Below are 13,918 nucleotides of genomic sequence, written 5' to 3'. Positions count from 1 at the left end.
GAGCTACCCTCGTTACCTAGACGAGCTAAACGCTGGGTCTTTGAATCAGACATCTGAGCATCTCGAATCCGTGAATACAAAGCTGGCTCAGATAATATTGCAAACATCTGGATATTCTGCATACCTTTCTTATGCTTGAAGGTATATCCCGACGTACAGCAGTCACTGATCGCACTAGACATCGAACAAGTCTGAAGTGCGGATAGTCGCACCTTGCGACTCAAAGCATCAACAGTGAGATTAGCAGCTCCCGGATGATAATTAATTTCGCAATCATAGTCCTTAAGCAAATCCATCCAACGTCTCTGCCTCATGTTCAACTCCGCCTGAGTGAACAAATACTTGAGACTCTTATGGTCGGTGAAGATCTCAAATTTCTCGCCATACAGATAATGACGCCAGATCTTCAAAGCGAACACAATGGCTGCTAACTCCAAATCATGGACTGGATAGTTGTCCTCGTGAAGCTTCAGCTGTCTAGAGGCGTATGCGATCACATGCCCATTCTGAGTCAGAACACAACCTAACCCCTGAAGAGAAGCATCAGTGTATACCACATACCCTCCAGATCCTGACGATAATGCCAACACCGGCGCAGAAGTCAACCGCCGTCGAAGCTCACAGAAATTCTCCTCACACTCGGAGGACCACTCGAAATCCACACCCTTGCGGGTAAGCTGCGTCAACGGTCGAGCTAACTGAGAGAAGTTCAGAATGAAGCGACGATAATACCCTGCTAGACCCAGAAAACTACGGATCTCAGCAACTGTCGTCGGACGCGACCAATTAAGTACCGCTTTAATCTTGCTTGGGTCAACAGAAATCCCTTCCCTGGATATGATATGGCCAAAAAAGACCACTCTATCCATCCAGAACTCACACTTGCTCAGCTTGGCGTACAACTGCTCATCTCGAAGAGTCTGCAGTACCAACCGCAAGTGAGAAACATGCTCTTCCGTATTACGCGAATACACCAAGATGTCGTCAATGAATACCACGACAAACTTGTCCAAATACTCCCTGAAGACACGGTTCATCAGATCCATGAATATAGCCGGCGCATTAGTCAAACCAAATGGCATCACTAGGAACTCGTAATGCCTATAGCGAGTACGGAATGCAGTCTTGGCTACGTCCTGATCACGGACTCTCAACTGATGATACCCAGATCTCAAGTCAATCTTGGAGTAAACTGATGTGCCCTGCAGCTGGTCAAACAAGTCATCAATACGAGGCAACGGATACTTGTTCTTCACAATGACTCGATTCAGCTGCCAATAGTCAATGCACAGCCACATCGACCCATCCTTCTTCTTCACAAAGAGAACAGGAGCTCCCCAAGGAGATACACTAGGACGAATGTACCCCTTTTCCAAAAACTCCTGTAGCTGATTCTTCAACTCACGCATCTCTGACGGAGCCAGACGATACGGTGCTCTAGAAATAGGCGAAGTACCCGGCATCAACTCTATGCCAAACTCGACTTCCCTAACAGGAGGAAAACCCGGAATCTCATCAGGAAATACATCTGAAAATTCATCCACAACGGGAATGCTCTCTATCCCAATGCTCTTAGCGGACAAATCAACTGCATAGATAAGGTATCCTTCCCCGCCAGACTCTAGAGCTCGACAGGCTCTCAAAGCTGATACCAAAGGCATCGGGGGTCGCACTCCCTCTCCATAGAAAAACCAGCTCTCACTCCCCTCCGGATGAAAGCGTACTAATCTCTGATAGCAGTCCACTAAAGCTCGATAGGTAGTCAACATATCTATTCCCATAATGCAATCAAAGTCGTCCATCGCCAGGACCATGAGATTTGCTAACAGAATGTTCCCTTCGAACTCTAAAGGGCAACCCATCACTAGACTCTTAGCCAAAGCAGATTGGCCCGTCGGAGTAGAAACAGACATCACTACGTCTAGTGCAATGCATGGTAACTTATGCCTCTTAACAAAACGTGCAGAAATGAAGGAATGAGATGCACCAGTGTCAATAAGTACAAGAGCAGGTATACCATAAAGCAGAAATGTACCTGCGATGACTTTCTCATTCTCCTCCACTGCCTGATCATGTCTCAGGGCAAACACCTGGCCAGAAGCTTGTGGCCTCAAATGAGAACTCCCAGCAGACAGTCCCTGCGACCTCTGCTGTACGGTGGCCTGAGAATCAGATCCTGAACCAGAACCAAAACCGCCTCCCCCAGATAGTGGACAATCTCTCCGGATATGACCAGTCTCTCCACAACAGAAACAGGCTCCAGAAGCTCTACAGCACTTGTCGGATGGATGGTTCTTCCCACAGTGATCACACTTGTCCTTCTTACCGAAACGGACAACACCTCCAGAACCAGAGGAAGAAGTAGATCCAGACTTCTTGAAAGTTTGGGCTCGGGGACCCAAAGAACTAGCAGGCCTCGACTGAGGAAAAGACCTGTTCCGCCGAATGCTGTCCTCCGCCTGGTGACAACGGCTCACCAAACCCTCATAGGACATGTCGTCGCCAACCACCACACGGTCATGGATCTCGGGGTTAAGGCCTTGAAGGAACAGATTATACTTCATCTCTGAGCTATCAGCAATCTCGGGGCAGTAGGATAGCAGATCAAAGAACCTCTGCTGATACTCATCGATAGACATGGCTCCCTGTCGCAGACTCAGTAGCTCGCCTGCCTTCGACTGACGGAGTGCAGGAGGAAAATACCGCTTTTGGAAAGCTGTGCGGAATTCGGCCCAGGTGGCCACTCCTCTCGTCGCAACAAAAGGTGCAGAAGTAAACCTCCACCACCTGCGCGCACGTCCATCCAGAAGATAACCCAGGGTCTCCATCTTCTGCTCCTCGGTGCATTGGAAAGTCTGAAAAGTCGTCTCCATGCGGTCTAAACAGTTCTCCGCATCCTCCGGAGACTCACCTCCAACTAAGGGCTTAGGACCCATAGCTAAGAATCGACGCACAGTGAAACGCTCGCCGTCATGATGACGATGACGCCATTCTCGACGAGGCTCCTGGTCGGCATCACCCCAACGCCCACCAATACTGCCATGAGTACTCCGGTCGTCACGATCTGCCACCTACAAAAATACCTCACGGTTACCTTATGCAGAGTCTAAATCCCAAGAATACAATGCATGCTCTGATACCATAAATGTAGTGACCCTTAACCGGATCACCTACTAACAGAACTTAGGCATGCAATTAACTTAATAAAATAGATATCAGAATAAACTGCGGAAACCATAAACATTATACAATCCCAAGTAAAGGAATCTGTAATTATCCAAATAATATACAACAAAATCGAATAGCTGTATCAACCTCAAAACAACAGAAATAAAACCTAGACGAAGCTCCAGCTGGTCAATCACTGACTAGCCCCTCTTGGATCCACCCGCCTCGTCCAATCGCAAACCTGCCCCATGGAATAGGGTGTCCAGAAACACAGAGTACGAGACGTGAGCATAAAACGCTCAGTACGAGAGTATGAGTATACATGCATGCAAAATGAACTCCCTATAAACTCGAGGTCAAGGATCAGATAACAGAGACAGACCGGGCCCTGGTATGTAGCACGCTGTGCCGTCGCTTCAGGAGGTGGCTCCCATACCGTAATACAAGTGGATATGCCGGACTCAAATCGATGGAAGTCCAACCACTAACAGGATAGGGAAAAACCTTACTAACAGACATCTCGAAGGAGATAGCTCAGTATGCAAATGAATGCAGCATAAATCAATGACATATAAACCATGCAGTCACATAATACATGCATACTCAGTCAGGATATCTCGAACAGTACTTTCGTACCTCAAAACAGTGCAAGCTCTACCAACTCTAGGTCCACGCCTATAGTCTGCTCTACACTGCCAAATGATACTACTATCATTAAAGTGCTCTAAAAGCCTTAACTAAGCTATTGCATACTCCTAAATATTTATAGGAAGCAAAAGCTATACCTTCGTCCGTCGTTAGCCCTTTGATGTCGATGCCTCCAGAACTTGGGCACAACTCTGCTACGACTTCCGAACGCCTCGTCGACTACCGGGTCAAGCCTAGGAAGGCTAGAACAACTCGAATAGACTAGAAAGGAGAGGGAAACACTCGGAATTGGCAATTGGAAATGAAGCCTCGGCCCTCTATTTATAGACAACGATCGGAACTTCCGATCCTCGATCGGAACGTCCGAACCTCGATCGGAACGTCCGATCCTGCCATCGGAGCTTCCAAAGATCCTGATCTGCCACGTGTCAAAATATCACTTATTGACTCCGGATAGGGGTGATCGGAGCTTCCGATCCAACCACACGTCATGCCTGACGTAATAATATCGGTGCCTCCGATCGCTCATCGGAGCTTCCGATCCTGTTCAGAGCTTCCGATCGTGCCTTCGGAGCTTCCGATCCGTCCGATACCCAATTTATTTAATTAGCATTAATCCTTTAATTACTCAATTAGGGTACGGGCTACTACAGAACTTGTTCTTAAGTTGCGACGTTTTCGAGTTATGCGAACTAACGACATATGAAGTTATAGTCCCGAATCCCTTTCTTAATTGGGACTTTGATAGTGGCTATTGGATAAGCACACACTTATCTTTAGGCTAGATCTTTAGACCCTATGTTCATAAATCAGTTGTAGATGTACATAAGTACTGAATGAGATATCAAGCTTAGTATGCATATTTTTTTTGTTGCATTATTAATAGTCATATGATGCATGTTTATTATGTCGTGTTATATATAAATGTGTGTATCATACATGTTGAGCCCCTGATAACATTTAAGATATTCAGTTGAGTAGGGTCGCTCAACCCTTGTTTTTGATAACCATACGACAACCATTGGGTACATAGAGCAGCATGTGTAATCTTACCCATGACAGTTTTAGTCCAAAATCATAGTTAGTATGTGTAGTACCAATTGGATTTTGGGAGCAGCGTGCTCATATTGGGGATGCATATAATCTAAACATGAGCTCCAATGTTTAATTCTTGCTTACCAGAGTAGTAATGCTTCATGCATTGCATGTAAACATGTGTACTAATAGATTACGTACATGAGAATTTCACTCACGACCATGTTTCTATCACGAACATCACATTCGACGAGACAACTTGCAAGTTGTACATGAGGTGGATCAATGTTCATTCGATTATCAAGGCGTAGGAGCAGAGGTTAACCGATAGTTTTAGTTTAAATCTATTTTTGTAATTTTTTTTTTGTAATTTGATTGAGTTATATAACTGATTCTTACATTTCAGTTATTTTCCGCTATTTATATATTAATATTTTAATTAAATTAATTACATGCTTATGAAGTAATTAGTTGTGGATCCGGGTCAGTAACAAGTAAATTAAGAAATTTAAAAATTTTAAACAACAAAAAGTATATCACATTATTTTTTTGACCATATTTTATTTCATTTACTTAGTTTTATATACAAACCGTAAAAATTTTGATAGAAATAAAAAATTAGATATAGAAAACCAACTCACATGATGTAGTTGATATTTTTATTTAAATATATAACTTAAACATATAATTTCTTTTTATTTTTTTGAAATTAAAACATATAATTTTTATCAATGACAATAAGTATAGGGATGACAACGGGACGAGTTTTGGGGGGTTTGGCTAAATTCGGGACCCGCCCCACCACTCTTTGGACCCACCCCCGCTCCGCGAACCCGATGGGTTCAAGCCGGGTTAGAAATAGCAAGTGATGCAGATATATATATTAGAAATTTTATATATGATCGAGAAGTCCCCCTCATCAAGTACTGTAATATTAATAACAGAAACTGAGTGGGTGTACCTCATGAGTTTTGTGGAGTTGTAAAATTGCTAGAACAATATCATTCACTTAGCATAATCCAGAAGTAAGCGAAGCAAAAGGAATGCAAAGGAAACTCTCAGACGTTTCAAATGAATTAAAAACATGACGTAAAGTAAGCGAAGCAAAAGGAACGAGTCAATCTTGGCGTCTCAATACCATATATAAGTTGCAAAAATCTGTCAAAAAATGCGATCGATATCAACAATAATTTGTCTAGAAATGGAACTGGTTTTTGCATAAGATTCTATCATTAATGAACATTCTGTTTCAAGCTATAAATTTTAACTAAAGCTTTCAAGATTCATTACTGTATTTATTAATTGCATGTGCTTCCTCAGATGAAATATGACAGACACTGTCAATCGAATACATTAATTTACAAATCCAACAAGGGAAAATATATTTATGATTCCAATCAAGCTTGTGTTTTCCAAAAAATTCCTCCACATGTTGACTGATCGTTAGAGTGTTCTATTTTTGCCTCATTTGGAAAAGAGCTTCCGAAAGACAAATAATCTATATTTCTTTTCCACAAAGTATTTTTCCAACATTATACCATTTGCTGAAAATAAATAAATGGTCTTCCGTCTAATCTATCATCTTGCTAATTTTAATTTCAAGGAAAAACATAAGGCATAATTTCACTGAACCCATAAATATGTGTTGTTTTGCTCGGATTTAGCAAGTGAAAACACACAAAAACCGATAAAAGAAACAATTGACCGAAAATTACAACAAAAAAAAAAGTGATCCAATATCTCAATCACCAAAACAAAAAGAACTCTGAAACAAACTCAGAGAGAGGATTCAATCACAAAAGTACACAAAATAATTAATCGAAAAAGTTCAAAGCAAGATTAAAAAAAAAACCTCCTCATGACAGAGTATATATAAAGCAAAGAGCGATTATCAAAAGTACTCATGATCGATAGATAGATACCGCCAACTAAAACACGAAATCAAAGCACTCATGCCACTTGCATGCGAATGCACTCGAATCCTCCGATCGAATTCAGCAAAAAGCTTCAAAATTTTCCTACTTTCCTTTGATGGGCTGATCAATTTTTTCACCAATGCAGCATTGGTCATCTCTAACCCAAATTCACAATAATAAGATTCTTCCTTTCCAATGAAGGAAACCAAAGAAAAGGGGTATGATTATGAAGTGTGAACCCATTTCTGCAGCACTCGGAGGAAGTGAAATCAAACAAAAAAAATCTGTAATTCACGCGATCATGAAATCGAAAGAGAAGATGAAACAGAGTGTATCTGATGAAGAAAGGTCAAAGGTGCAGCCACCTCAGATTTCTGTGCAAATGGTTTTTTTTTTACATCACATCAATGAATACCACCCATAAAAAAATAAGTATAATAAATTAATTTATTGGCATTCGTACCAACAAACTTTTTTGTTCTTTTTGTTTTCCATTCATTATTAACTATTCTTAAATGCACCGAGTGTACAATGGTTTGGAAATTCAAATTCATTTTTCATGTAGACTTCCCTTTTAATGGGGAAAAGAAAGAAAATTTTTTTATTCTCTTTGGTTGAAATTATATATATATATATATATATATATATATATATATATAATTTTAGTGGTGAAAAAAAAAATCATTATACTCCACTGGTGGGTTTTAGTGTTGGCTCACAAATTTTCTGTAGTCTAGGGTGTACGTGATTTAAGCAATTCAAAAATACTAAATCAAACTCTTAAATTTCTACCTTGGCAAACTTTATATTAACTTGGGAACACAAATTAGTTCATATTAGTAATATTTGGTTGGCCGGGTTTATTGTTTGTTGAAAATTAAAAGTGTGCATGGTGAAAACATGTATGTGGCCGTGTTAAAAAAAGGGGGAATTTGTGATAAATTCCTAATAGCAAACTTGAATTTCTGCTCAGTTCTCGTTTCAGACATTATTTGTTCCCAATCCCTGACAAAAGTCTGCTCTTTGTTTGAACTCCCTATTGTGGCCAATTTACCAAAATGTTCCTAAATAAAATGATTTACAAAAAAAAAAAAATGATAATTCCATTGTAATCGTTATTTTCCCTCTGTTCTTCTTCTTGATTCTCTTCTCCCGAACCTTTCTCTCTCAATCTTAAACGTTTACTCGGTTAATGTTGAAAATCTATGTTTACTCGGTTAATGTTAAAGATCTACATTGACGTGGGTTGAGGGATTTTCCCAGCTTTGTGCTCAAATGAAAATTTTCACATATTTGCAGGTTAGTTTTTAGATTAGAAATCTTTTAAATTTTGAGCGAATAAATTATTGTCACAGCTTGATGTATGTCTTACAAATTTAAAATGTTGAATTGATGGAATTGTTTGAGCTTTTTTATGATTATAGAGGTGGTGTTGAATTTTCGGGCATCGCGTTAGTTTTACAGATTAGCTTACTAATATCAATTTTCACGTCTGTTGCTGGGAATGCAGTTCATTTCATGAGCATTTGTGATAGATTAGCTTATATTTCGTATTGTTCTCGATTATAATATTTTAATTCTTAATTTTGGGGGTTTAGTTCTATAATCTTACATTTATACTGTGATTTAAATTATTAGAATTAAAATCTAGTATTCTGAATTGAATGCGTTATTTTGTACTGTTTATGTGTAATATATGATGAAAGAATATATTATTGCTTTGATTTACTTTATTGAAGAGCATTCCCCTTTTGTAGTTTGAGAATGGAGTTTTACAGATTAGCTTACCAATATCAATTTTTACGTCTGTTGCTGGGAATGAAGTTCATTTCATGAGCATTTGTGATATACTAGCTTATATTTTGTATTAATCTCGATTATAATGTTTTAATTCTTAATTTTGGGGTTTTAGTTTCGTGCTATTACATTTATACTGTGATTTAAATTATTTGAATTAAAATCTAGTATTCTGAATTTGTTATTTTGTACTGTTTGTGTGTAATATATGATGAAAAAATATATTATTGCTTCGATTTATTGTTTTGAAGAGCATCCCCCTTTTGTAGTTTGAGGATGAAATCTGGAAGTGGTCCTTGCAATCTTTCGTTTTTGGGTTGCTGTAAATTCAAGAAGCAGCTGTTTGTCATCTCAATCTTCAGTGGTTGTAGCTTGATGGATGTTTTTGCTAGTCTGAGCAAAAAATGTGCAGAAATATCTCCGGAATCCACTATGCTTCAATACGTAGCTCCACTGCATAAGATGCTTGTGTCTTTGAATGATGATGATGATGTCCTTAATATGATTCATCTTCATATGTGTGTAATGCTTATGACGATTGAATTGAGGGCAGAGAAAAAAAATGAACACTTTAACAATTTGAATGATGGGAGGTAAAATACATTTACTTATTATTAGACGTATTTTCATTCCCCTATTTTGATATGTTTAGTAACATGTTTAATAAAAAAATTTTAAGGTTAAATATTGTAGATTGCTTTGTATAAATTATCAATTAGCTATTTGAAACCAAGATTAATTTTTTAAAATTTAAAATTTGTTTTTGTGGTTATTGTTCTTTTTTATATTATTAATTGTATATTAAACTGGTAAGGGTTGATGAGGAAGACACGCAGTCGAAGAGTGACAACGAGGTTGAACAGCCCCCTTGCGCCAATACTATAGATGCCTGGATTAATTGTATTCATGGTGTAGGAAAAACATTCAAGGGTGCTGGTGAATTTAGGAATTATTTGAAAAACTTTTCTGTTGCCACAAGACGTTCATTTATGTATGTAAAAAATGACAGCAAGAAGGTTATTGTGATTTGTAGTGAAAAGAGCTGCAGTTGGAGAATTTATGCTTCGAAACATAAAAAGAGACAATCTTTTTGCCATCAGAAAATGTAAACTGCAACATAATTGTGGTGAGAATAATCTACGTAGCAGAGGGCATCCTAGAGCCGATGCCTATTGGATAGCGAATGTTGTGAAAGAAAAATTGAGATGAGAGCCCTCTTATCGTCCGTGTACAATGCAGATGGACTTGCAAAGAGATTTTGGGGTAGAGTTAGAATACCGCAAAGTGTGGAAGGGTAAAGAGTTGGCGATGCATGATATTCATGGTATAGATGAAGGATGCTATGATAGATTAAGATGGTATTGTGATGCTGTTAAAAAGACTAATCCTGGTAGTGTTGTAGAGTGTGAGATTGAACTTTTGACTAAAAAATTCAGACGGTTGTTCATTTGTTTTCATGCATGTGTCGTCGGTTTTGTTAGTGGTTGTAGGCCATTGATATTTTTGGATGGTACTCATATAAAGAATAAGTATAAAGGATGCATCTTAGTTGCTGTGTCGAAAGATGCGAACGATGATCTTTTCACAATTGCTTATGTCGTAGTAGATGCGGAGAATGATGCGAACACTGGGATTGGTTTTGTTATCATTTGAGTCGTGTGCTCCTTTACTATCAATGCATTCCATTCGACGAGTTCACATTTTTCTCGGACAGACATCCCAGTATCATCAAGGCAGTGAATCAAGTATTTGTTGGGAGTCATCATGTTTATTGTTTGAGACATTCAGTGGATAATTTCGTTAAGCAGGTAAATTCCAAATTACGAATCCCTGAGCAATTTTACTTTAATTTTTTCATATTATCTGATCATTTTAAGCTCGATCTAAATTTTTATTTTCATACCTCCCTTTTTCGGCACAACCTGTACTGGTGACACCCAAGAACTGTCAGAAATAGCATAAATAATACCCGCATTCAATAATTTCAACACCTCAGCTTTTACCACTTCTTTCATCGCAGGATTTAACCTCCTTTTATGATCAACATAGGGATTATATGACTCCTCCATTAAAATCTTATGCATGCAAATATTGGGACTAATTCCCTTGATATCAGAAATTGACCAACCCAACGCAGATTTAAATTTTCTCAAAACTCTTAATAATTTATCTTTTTCATCATGAGTAAGAGAAGATGAAATAATTACCGGGTTAGTCGAATTTTCTCCCAAAAATGCATAACATAAATGACCAGGCAGTTCTTTCAATTCAGGAGTAGAAACTGATACCTCTTTTTCGACTTCCGAAGACAATGATTCAATTTTTTCTTGGCCATCTTTTTCCTTTGGCAAACTTTCAAGAGCGAGAAATTGCTCTCTAAGTTCCCAATCATCCCCATCAAATTGGGTTATGGAATTAATTAAGCACCTCGCCAAAACGTCCTCCAATTCCAATCCTGCACAAAAATTATTCTCATAAGAATTAGATAAATCAATGCGATTACAAGAATGTACCTCCTCTTGGTATTTCATGGTTTTATAGATATTGAAAGTGACAGCATCACCACCAACTCGTAGAGTTAGTTCACCCTCCTGCACATCAATTAACGCTCTGCCAGTCGCCAAGAATGGTCTCCCCAAAATTAGAGGGACATCTTGATCTTCTTCCATATCAAGCACTACAAAGTCAGCAGGAAAAATAAACTTATCTACTTTTACCAGTACATCTTCCACAACTCCTCTAGGATAAGTAAGAGAACGATCAGCCAATTGCAGAGTAATCGTGGTTGGTTTCACCTCGCCAAGCTCCAAAGACCTGAAAAGACAAAGACATTAAATTAATACTTGCACCTAAATCACATAATGCCCTATTAACAGTCGCACCACCAATAATACAAGGAATAGTGAAACTCCCTGGGTCTTTCAGTTTCTGTGGCAATTTCTTTTGTAGGATGGCGCTGCACTCCTCTGTCAACTTCACTATTTCAAACTCTTCAAGCTTTCTCTTCCTCGCCATCACATCTTTCATGAATTTAGCATAGTGTGGCATCTGCTCCAAAGCATCAGCGAATGGAATATTAATATGAATTTTCTTGAAAATGTCAAGAAACTTAGAAAACCTCTCGTCTAACGCTTTCTTCTTGAACCGCTGAGGATATGGTAGAACAGCTTTTGACACAAGCGGTTTCTCAGGAACAACTGCAGACTTGCTGGAAGTTTTGCTATCAGAATTTTCGGACTCCACCACAATCTCATCAACTTCCTCATCATCCACTGCCTTTGGATTATCAGTCCCAATTTCTTTACCACTTCTAAGAGTAACAACCTTACATTGCTCCCTAGGATTAACCTCAGTATTGCTAGGAAACACACCTCTCTGCTGATTATTCAATGCATTAGCCAGGTGACCAATTTGTGTTTCAAGATTTTTCATAGAAGCGCTCACATTGGTCAAGTGTGTCTCCATACTGTCAAGCCTATTTTCATTCCTCTTAAATCTTGTGGATGATTCTGCAATAAAACTACCCACCAAATCTTCCAACGATGCCTTACCCTCACCATTCTGAGTATTGAACCCCGGTGGAGGATTCAACACATTCTTATTGTTTGCATAAGAAAAATTCTCGTGATTACGCAAACTAGGATGATACTGATTGGGTACAGGATTACCTCGATAATTGTTGTAATTCCTGTTGTTCACATATTGAGCTTGCTCCACACTCTCAAATCCATCAGCAGAATTTACGACAGTCGCCAGTGATGCTGTCTCATTAGAACTTTGATTCCCTTTGGTCAGTGCAGCCAACTGTGTAGAAATAGTAGCCATCTGAGCGGTCAAAGCAGTGAATGCCTCCACTTCATGAATTCCAACAGCAGGCTTCTTTATTGCAGATCTCTCACTCGGCCACTGATAACTGTTAACAGTCATTTGCTCAAGCATCTCATAAGCCTGTTCAGGAAATTTAGAAAATATCGAACCTCCAGCTGCAGCATCCACAGAAATACGAGTTGGCCCATTCAAACCATTGTAGAATAATTCAATCTGTTCCCAGTCCGGAAAATTATGGTTTGGACACTTTCTAAGCAACTCCTTGTACCGCTCCCAGGCTTCATACAACTGCTCAAAATCTTGCTGTTTGAATGTAGTAATCTCTATTTTCAACTGAGCCGACTTAGCAGGTGGAAAATACTTAACCAGAAATTTGGAAGTCATATCATCCCATGTAGTGATACTCCCAAGAGGTAGTGATTGCAACCAACTACGAGCATTGTCCCTAAGAGAGAACGGAAACAATCGTAGTTTGATGGTGTCCTCAGTAACACCATGAATCTTTACTGTGTCAGCAATCTCCAAAAAAGTACGCAGGTGCAAATTTGGATCTTCAGTAGCTGCACCCCTGAACTGATTCTGCTGCACCATATTAATCAGAGCTGGCTTCAATTCAAAGTTATTCGCCGTGATGTTCTGCCGAGAAATCCCAGAATAATGTGTATTGATCACCGGTCGAAAGTGATCTCTGATCGGCACCTGAGCATTATTGACAGCTCTTTCCCTTTCTCTTTCTTCAGCCATTTGTTGCAACTCTTCTCTTCTAGCTTTTCGCAAATCTTTAGCAGTTTTCTCGATTTCCGGATCAAAGAGCAGTGAGTCGTAACTTTGGCTTTTTCGCATAAACTGCATAGACAAAAATAAAAAAAAATTTAAAATTAGAACCAACAAATAAAATAAAATGCTCTAAATCAAAATTAAGACTAATTAGCACAATTTAATATAAATCAAATAAAATTCACTCCCCGGCAACGGCGCCAAAAACTTGTTGCGTGTTTTTCGCTCGCAAGCGCACGATGTTAAGTTATAATACAGGAATTTAAGTCCAGATCGTTCCCACGGAGAATGAATAAATGATATTATATTAAATATTTGCAACTAATATAATCCTAATCCTATGTAGAGCTACGAAGTTGATTTGATTTTTATAAAACTAAATTTTGCAAGAAACAAAACTAAATAACTACGAGTTCACGAGAAAAAATTCAATAAGTGATGAATGCTAGAGGTTCGACTTCACTTGACTGTACACCACAATTTATTTCTAATGATTGTTCAATTATAAAATCTTCTAGTTTATTAGCCAAGAATCCCTATTATTTTCTACTACCTCTCTCGAGTGTCAAGCAGAAATTCGTATTCAATAACAAACTCAATATCTCTATCAAAATTCAATTATTAAATCCGTTAAATAGCACAAGAATTCTTATAACGACTTCTATGGAGTTATATGCCTCTCGAACAGTATAAACACCAAAGATGTATTTTCCTATGTCGTATTCAAAATCTCATCTCTCGAGTGATAG

The 13,918-nt window shown here is 38.7% G+C and overlaps 1 non-coding gene across 1 annotated transcript; it reads left to right on the top strand.

Moving 5' to 3' along the window:
• Positions 1-12,621: 12,621 nt before the first annotated feature.
• LOC140869908 (small nucleolar RNA R71) lies at positions 12,622-12,727 on the top strand. Its single transcript, XR_012146898.1, has one exon. It is a non-coding gene; the product is annotated as a small nucleolar RNA R71 (small nucleolar RNA).
• Positions 12,728-13,918: the final 1,191 nt, after the last annotated feature.

The sequence above is a fragment of the Henckelia pumila genome, chromosome 4 (assembly GCF_033568475.1).
Source record: "Henckelia pumila isolate YLH828 chromosome 4, ASM3356847v2, whole genome shotgun sequence".
In the NCBI taxonomy this organism is placed as follows: Eukaryota; Viridiplantae; Streptophyta; class Magnoliopsida; order Lamiales; family Gesneriaceae; genus Henckelia; species Henckelia pumila.
This window is presented reverse-complemented; position numbering and strand designations above follow the sequence as displayed.